The sequence below is a fragment of the Ambystoma mexicanum genome, chromosome 8, assembly GCF_040938575.1.
Source record: "Ambystoma mexicanum isolate Mex_15411 chromosome 8, UKY_AmexF1_1, whole genome shotgun sequence".
NCBI lineage: Eukaryota > Metazoa > Chordata > Amphibia > Caudata > Ambystomatidae > Ambystoma > Ambystoma mexicanum.
In genome coordinates this window covers 78891122-78900441 of record NC_090929.1, presented here as the reverse complement: position 1 = coordinate 78900441, position 9320 = coordinate 78891122, and positions in this window count along the sequence as shown.

Below are 9320 nucleotides of genomic sequence, written 5' to 3'. Positions count from 1 at the left end.
TGCATTTGTCTCACCAAGACTGGTTGAGGCACATTTTGAACTGCAGTGGCTCCCTCTGGCATTACCCTTCTTCCTGTGGGCGATGCAATTTTTCTTGCCCCCTTTGTATCCCTTCTCTGCAAGCAGAGTGAGGAACGTTATTGAATCTCCCCAACACTGCTCTTCAGAAGTGCCACAGACTAGAAAATAGTTGACGTACAAGATTAGTGTACTGTACAAATGCAAATTCCCACAAATCCACTTGGACCACCCTGTTGAAAACACTTGGGAGACTCGCAGTACCCCTGGTGCAACCTTGTGTGCTCAAATCTCTGACCCGATACATACACTCTAAGGTACTGAGAATCGAGGTGTAAGGGGACCAAGAAAAATGCATTATTTAAATCAATCACAGTGGGCCGACCCAGTAGGGATATAACAGAGGATATTAGTAGGATTTGGTACCACCAGGAACTGCGCCTCAATATCATGGAGGGGGCGCAAATCCTGGACCATCCTCCAAATGGACCCCTTAGCTTTCTTCACAGGGTACATGGATGTGTTACATGGGGACACGGAAGGTTGTATTATGCCTTGTTTCAACAACGCCATAATGGTCTAAAAAATTCCTTCATCCGCCTCTCAACACATAGGGTACTGCTTAACCTGTGGTAATATCGCAGAAAGTTTCAATTTTAACTGCACTGCTCCAATACTCTTTAGCCCCACATCATAAGGATTGCTGGTCCATTAATGGTCTGGCATGGTTTCCAAATCCTCTTTCCAGTGTGGCAACGTGTTTCTAACAACGAGCATAGTCTGTGTTACTTCCCTTTGCTCTATCGCTACCTGGGGCAAGGCAGCCCAATCTCAAAAACCACCTCTCCTGTCTCTTCAGGCAATTGCTTGTTGGACACGTCCCTAAGGCCGGATCAATGCACATAACTGGGCGCCGCTCTCTGCCTTCCTCGTCGGTGCCTGCGAGAACGACCACGTTTTTCTTGTTGACTACCGCTTCTAAGAGAATTGTAACAATGGTGCCTGGTGTTAGTTCCTGTGGCACAGCAGGCTGAACAAAAGCTCAATCGGTACACGTCCGATCTCCAATTCCCAGGACCCAACACAACGAAACCGTTACCCCACAAGAAACAAAGTATAATGTACAGGTCCCCCGTCCCCCTTATCACGCTGTCACTACAGAATGCATGCAAATGCACCACTTGTCCAACGAGCTACAAACAAGGAGCCGAGCATACTATACCTTCCTCGTGAAAGCAATCAACATGTGGAGTCGACTGAGCAGATCTCTTCCGAAGAGATTTGCCAGCGTATCTGTGCAATACAACAAAGGAGCAGATACATTTTGTGTACCTAGCTTACTATGTAGATTTTCAGTGTAAGGAACCAACAGGATAGCCCCAGAGAACCCCTGAGTGTCCATTGCTTTGCCTGACAAGGAGAACTCGCCTTCCTTGATGCGACCATGAATGAAAATGCTTGATCACTTACCTGCACACCCATCGGGGTTCTTCTTCTGGATTGGTGGTAACGGACAGGACTGGACACATCACATAAGAGATCCTTGTGGGCTGTCCGAATCTTGGTACGTATTAGCACTGAGAAGCGGGAAAGGATGTCCTCCAAAAACACTTGCTCCTATGTAGTGAGTGACCATTCCTTGGGGTAAAGGATTTTTCTCCCATGTCTGTACCGGTACCTGTGCTGGCATGGTCGGTTGAATCACATCGGGTCTGTGCAGCCCCAGTCACTAGGTTCTGTTCAACCCGTGCCTGCTGTCATTGCACAGAAGCTAGGGCATATGGCATGGTAGGGGATTGCATTTGCTGAGCTCATAGGTTAATATCTGTCCCATTGTTCCACATGACCAAAACTGAACCCCATACAACCTTCTAGTTATTTCCCATTGGCCCGTTAAAATTGGGCCCCATTCCTCAGAACCCACCAAATGACCCACTTCCTCATGAAAAATCTTCCCCTACCCCTCGGAAGCCTTTCATTTGCCTTGAAGCAGGAGCATACCCGTCCATCTGTCATACCCAGATTCACTATAGCCCTGCTATCCCACCGTGGAGCTGGTAATCGCTGCTCCTTCCAAACAGATTTTCTCTAGTTTCTTCTGAACAAGCTTGACCTCTGCCTTTTGTACCTGCTCTATACTCTCTTTTTCTTGCCTCATTTTACAAAAATGCCCAATATGTGCCTGAATTTCTGGACAACTCTTGGCCTCCATCCCCACTACTTTGTCTAAATCATGCTGGACTTCCTTAAGCAGTCCCTTTTTCAGCATGAGGTAAAAAGTGGCCACGGTTTTATCCCACGCTTCTCCCATCTCTGCCCTCCACATTTCCTGAATTAACTATGTGTGGCAGGATCATCATCGATGTCATTGTTTTGGCCAGAATAGAATTCATGTCGGCATATCTGGGTACATACCCCGCAGGGCACCCCCATACCTGCACCTTGTAATTATTAAATGCTCCTCCATTGTGGGGGATGTATCCAACTGAACTCTGGGATATCCCGCTCGCCTCGAAAGCCATTTCCCCCCCCATTACAGCCGTGAATAAGCTTTTCATGTCCCCTACGGCCAACATGACAACAGAAGTGTGTTTCTCAAATGCATAAACACACTTCACCACTCCTATAGGGAGCGACGGAAACATCTTCAAATTATTACGGTGCATGTGCGACCATGGGACATAGTACAACCTTCCCTGACCCTTCTGGAGCAACAGAAATTGAGTTAACCTGCTTTTACTGTGTCTTCCCCATCTCTCTCCTACTACTTACTGCGGCCATGCGAGTACCACAGCACGTCCTAAGACCCCATGGTGTGCTCTCCGTCGCTGCTACTGGAGCGGGAGGTAGAGATGCTGCACCCTGCTCAACTTCAGCCTTCCATTCACCTTCGTCTCCTACTCCAGTTATCACTTCCCCTTATACTTCTATAAGCACAACAGCAGACTCGGCACTACCGTAGGGTGCCTGTTCCCGTTCTCCCTGCTCGAATCCTGTACCCATAGCATTACTTTCATCCTCCAGTTCCAAGTTGACCTCTGTTAACTGAGTTATCAAACCTAACAGGAACTTGTCCATGCCTCCACCTTTCTTCCTCTACGTCCTTGGCCCATTTAATTCTTCCTGCTCTTCACTTCTCGGCTGTCGTAACAGCACTACCTCTTCTTCCGCTAGCCTCAGTGCTTCTTACAATTTATTCCACTCCTTTGTCTACTGCCATTTGCAGCCTATCCTCTATCCTAGTTGTAAAAGGCATAATTTCCCCTTTCTCGCTCATTCTCAACCGTTCTAGCTGCCAGTCTCACTCTCTCTCGCTCCCCCACCTGTAATCTCTCTGCTACCCCAGCAGTCGGGGAGTTATTCCTTTTGCATTCTCAACCTTTCTACAGCCCTAACCATTGAAGGAGTCAACCTTCGACTTTCTCAATATCCCATTTGCTAGGAATTGTAGCTGATGCAGGAGGCGTTACATTTGTCCATCTTACAATCACTGGAGTGCCCACTGAAGAAAACAGAGGTTCAGACCCTTCAGCAGGTGATAAAGGATAGCACCCATATGGGGGCAGTGCAGAAGGAATTCCTTCATGAGCCTTTTTCTGCCTTTCCTCTGAGACTAACATTATGGGCCTTCCCGCCTCTCTCACACATCCTCCATAGCCCTAAGATTTGTAACCGCTTCTCCACCTTGAACCCTTGAACCTAGAAACTAAGAAGGTATACAGATTTTCCAATATCCCCTTATCATAGGTCCCCTCATTTGGCCAAGAATTTAGCATTTTACCTTCATTTTCCCACAGTTAATCCTGATGGTACTTTAAAATCTTCACTGTATAGCCAGGAAGCACTGGACACAAATGATTCAATGGAGTCTCCATACTCCAAACCTAGTTCAACCTTTAACAATATCACTTCAAAATAAAGAAGACTTAAAAACACAGAAGCCAAACCCGCAAATTTCAACCCAAACAACCCCCTTTATTCCCCTTCCTAGTTTCTTAGTCTTCCCCAACAATCAATCACCTCACTCACAATCACCTTGCTTATCTATGCTTTTTACACTTCTCACTTTTACACAAAGGACAGCATCTTTATCCAAAAAACACACGCCGGCCAATAACTGAAATATCTCCTTCACTTAAGCATAGGAGTGCAATGTTTTCCACTACTCAACACTGCTGCTCTTTTGCTCTTCATCACTAGTACAGTGTTTTCCACTACAACAGTCTTTCCCGACTATAGGAAGCTTCCCTTCACTACTTTGACTAACCAAGAAAAGCGAGGCCAGGGCTCTGCCTGCACACGCAATACAAAATGAAGGGGGACAATGGTGTACTTCAGAAAGGTATCCGCAGGTGGATTGAACATAAGATGCCAGCCAGACAAGCAAAGTTAAGGGTATCAGGACAAACCTCACAAGAGGCAAGCTGGTGGGGATACCACTTCACACCTCTAAAATAACAAATTAGGCAATATATAAAAAGAACACGACGTACAACAGTTCACTCGCTCCTTCAAAGCATTCACCCTTTCAATCCCTGTAACCTTGTCTAACTCGCCACACACACTCTAATTCTACCTTTACCAAACCCCTTAAATCAAAGAAACAACCTTCTTTATCCCCTATTTCCACCCTGGCTTTACTCCCCCAAACATACACTCATGTGACCCTGAAGCGTTCCGAAGTGGTGTTTCCTTCAATTCACCCTGCACAGCTGAACCACGGTACCACGCATCAAGGGAACAGACAGGCCTTTTAATATGTGCTGTGGACCTTTCCTTTTGTCGTGCCCGAAAGACTGGTCCCCGCAGAGAAATATTGCAGCAGAGTTGTGCGGGCAGGAAACCCTCAATGTCTCAGAACTGCCTGAGCTCCTACCGCTGGTTCACCAAATGTGGTGATGGGCCCCTTACCACCTTAACACTAAGCATGCCCCCCACTTATGAAGTGAATGCACTTTTGTACATAAAGCAAGTTCATTGCACAACCAGCCGGGAGGAGCTAGATTGCACTGCAGAGTCAAACTTGCAGGAGTTTCCCTGCAGCACACAAGTATACACATTATATACATTTTTGCAGTAAAAACACTCCCATATATTTGATTGCAAACCACCCCCACACAAGATTGATCAAAATGTATACACAAAAAATCCAATCTTCTCCAATTCCCCCATTCTCATTGGTCACAATTATCTTAACTACCATCTTCAGCTCAGTTGTACAGCACATTGGGATGTATCCATGGTAGGTCATGACATCACCACATAGTTACATAGTTAAACGAATAGAATTACAAATTACGGCTTATCTGAGGCCTTCTAATCCCAGACATAATTGCACGCTTTGCAAGGACACTTCAAAGAATATGGGTAAGGGGGGAAAAGTAAATATGTTTCCTTTGAACTGGTGATAACTATCTCACCCACCCCAGTTTGCTGGAACACTTAATCTAAACTACCACCAATTCAACATGCATGACCTTCAGACATACTCAGAATGATTTAAACCCTGAAGTATCAAAATGGACTCTGGCGTCCCTTCACTCCAGGTTTATTGCTGGTCGAAAGGCAAAGGGCTGGATTCTTCAGAACAATAAAACTTCCATGCACTTAAAAGATGACCTCTTTTTTCTGCGATACTGTCAAGCCATAAAAACCCGAGACATGCTTGTGTGCGACTATCTAATTCTTGTTGCAGCTACACTTCCTCTGCCATCAACCTTGTAAAACAGTTTTTTCAGTCTCTCAGCGTTTACCTTGCGAGCTCAGACTACAGAGCCTAACCAAATGTATGAAAGAGCACACAACATACAGAGTTGTACAATTCCCATGTATGTTTAACAGTGCATGCATGTTTAAAACTACTGCGTCCCTTTTACAGTGGTCTCCATTACAAACTGCATTATTGCAAGCACATTTATTAAGCTCCTCGTTGCCCGGCTTCTAGGCGCCCAAGTGGCACACCATACCCTTATTTTTGTTTCTGTTTCATCAGCAGGTTTTGACATTCATCTTGCTGTGCACCTGCAAATCTTAAATTTAAACACAAAGTAACACTTAAAGTAACATATCACATTCTCATTAACTTCACAGAATGCATATAAAATGGCAACATCGGGCCAACCTCACCGCTTCCGCATTCACCAATACGGAACATGCAACGTGAACCCGTCTTTCTCATCTGGACATTTCCTGACCACCCAACACATCCAAAAGCAGTGCCTGGCAAATGCCTAATACTTATGCACAAGCCAAAACTGCTTGCTTTTCCAATGCTTGTCCAAGGAAAACCTAGTTAGGATAGGAAAAGTTAGGACATATTTATTACAGCAGTAGTGCGTTTACAGCTCAAATGACGTCATTAACTCTAAAAAAAACTGCTTCTTAAAAACACTGCAGGCATTTAGTACAAAGTTTGATGGTAAGGCTTGATTAAAGCAAGCTCAAAGAGTTCCCCTAAGGAGTTGTGTGAAGAATTCGACCAGTCACATGGTGGGCGCGTGCTCGTCTGGGCTTTTTGACATTTTCTATTAAATTGAACAATGTTAGACCAACCTCAGGAACATGTGTGGGGCTAATCGACACACATTTTCCTATGCTCACACCGCATAGACCTGTGTACCCCAAGCTAAACACTGCCTACAGGCACTGTCTGCCCCCGACCTATTTAGTTGGTCGGGGGTGTGACAGCCAGGAGTACACAATGTAATCTCCAGGAAGGGGTAGGGCCAACCTTTACCCTGCCATGGTCAGCTTGATTAACGGCCAAAGTCTCCATCAAACTGCCCTACTCTTTTGTTGGACACTGCAGCTGGTGGCAGCAATTAACATTCGAATAGAGGGTACTTCAAAAAGGCCCACATGGGGCATGGCTCCAGAGGTTAAAGAAAACAGGAAACCCAACAACCTTTCATATTTAACTGTCAACCTGAAGATAGCTCCTGCCTTCAGCATCAATGGCAAGTGAACTGTTGTGCCTGGGTCTGTTGTGTACGGTAAGCCACCAGGCTAGAGGGACCCCATTCATAAGAATGTGGTTTGCAGGAGCTAGAGAGTCCTGTCTCGTCGCATCTTCAAGCGAGACCTGCCACTTTAACATGGATCACATAGGGATGACAATTAATCAGAGAGACTCTTTGATCACAACAGACATGAAGAGGGGTGGGACTTAGTAGCACAAGGGAGTGAGCTCTTTCTGTTGAGACAAGGGTTCCACCATTTTAGTTCTGGGGCACACCTTGTTCCTGTTTTCACCCCTTTACCTTTCCTGTTGCAAAGAACTCTGGTTATGAGCTCAAGCATACAGGGCATTGTTGAAAGGGACGCCAGAATTGCCTTCACCAATCACTGAAGCCCACTTGGCTTAAAAAGAGGGCCAAGCCCCTCTTTTGGCAGATCTGAAGGCTTCATCATTGGACCCAGGCTGAAGGTAGTCTGCCTTACATCTTCTGTTGTGTAAAGGAAGGCCACGACCTCCAACAGGGAAGCAGGATCCCTGCCCTAAACATCACCCAGGGAGCAGAGCGAGATACAGAAAGTGGACTGTCCAGCTGCTCCAGGACCTGTACCCAGCCAGCACACAGTGTGCCCTGCAAGGCTCTGCAGCCAGATTCCCGGAGAGGAAGTGCCAGAAAGTCTCTGAACCTACAACCAAGGGCAAGGGAGCTGCCTGCAACACAGCTGTGTGCCGTCCGACTTAAAGGACACAAGCCCACTGAAGAAACTGGGAGAAGTGCCTCAATGAGCATCTACCAACGTCTGCCTTAAAGGACATTTTCAAGCCAGTTGAGTTTCTTGAACCGCAACCGACGGCAACACTGACCGACCAATGCTTCAGACCCGCTTATCAGCAGGGAGACGATTCCTGACCCGAGCCGCTATGTAGGCCAGCCTACAGCCATTTGTGGAGCTTCACTCGCCGGACTGTCTTGCCACCCGATACCCGCAGCTGACTCCTGTTTCAAACTCTGTCACAGAAGTCTGCAAAGCGCCCTGAAGCAGACTTGACTGTCGAGCACCAAGAACACCTACAACACGAGGTACATTGTGGCTCAGTCCCCCTGGTCCTTCCCAGAAGACAACTAGAGACAAAGCTAAGAAACCATAAACGTATTAACCATACTGACTAACGTCCGGTCAGGATTCAGAGTAAACCCCTTTTCCTTCTTTGAAAAAGTCTGTCATCTGCATTCCTTTACAGGGTGGGTTGCATTTCATAGTGTTGTTAGACTGTCTGTTGTGACAATAAAGTAGATATTTTTAATACAGCCTTGACTGGACAGTCCCTTTTATCATTGGGTAATAAATGTATTTTTGCTGTGTTCCAACTAACCAATGATCCACGACCTTTCGGAGATAATCCTGCCCTTGCGTCCACGTTCACAAAATTGGCCACAGTGGTTTATAATTTGCTAGTTACTCCAACCTGTTCAGGTCCCTTCTGGTGTATTAGAGGTGTGGGGCTGATTGATGGTTTAGAAACAGATATTCACCCCTGGACCACGGGTACCCCAGAAGCTGATTCTTCACAAGTTGTAATGGGCGGAGAAGGGCAGAACCTGGATGGGAACGCCCATTGGGATTAGCATGACCATGGGCAGTCAATGGGTGAGCAAATAACCAAACGACAGCTACAAGCTGTGTCTCCCTCCTCATATACCATTTCTCCCCATCTGTACTTTAAAGCAATAGTTTTGGCTTATTCATGTTGCTAATGACACCCAATAGCTCAACCTGAAAAAGGACTTCAAAAAGGTAGAGGGCTTAAACATGGCAGATACGAAACACTAAGGCGACGTAACAGATCTATACGAGAGGTCTAATTTCTGAGAGTTTGGTGGAATACCGAGCTTCCTTCTGTGTCATTATAACTATATTACCACTTACGCAGAAGCATTTTGTATTGTTTCATCCTTTTGAAGCAGATTTGGGTCCTTTTTGTTGTCTTGGAGTATTCTTTCTGGCAGCAATACACACTGCTTCAGTTACATTGTCCTGCCCTCACAAGGCTTTATTTGCAACTGGCACTTCATAAAAACTGATCTGATAAAGATCCAGCTTTAAAACCTAGGCAGACATATTTGGCTTCTCAAAATTGCTATTCAATTTGTTTATATCCCCACTGGTCAGCAGGAGTAAATTATACCTATAGATGTCTTCTAGACAACAGTCCCTTTAAACATGTTACACAAACCCATATAAAACATATCTCTTCAACCATGTGGCGGGGGCATGCTCTGGTTTGGGACTGGATATGCGGCAGTAGGTTTAGATAATGATTTCCTTTTAATCAAAAGTGTGCACTG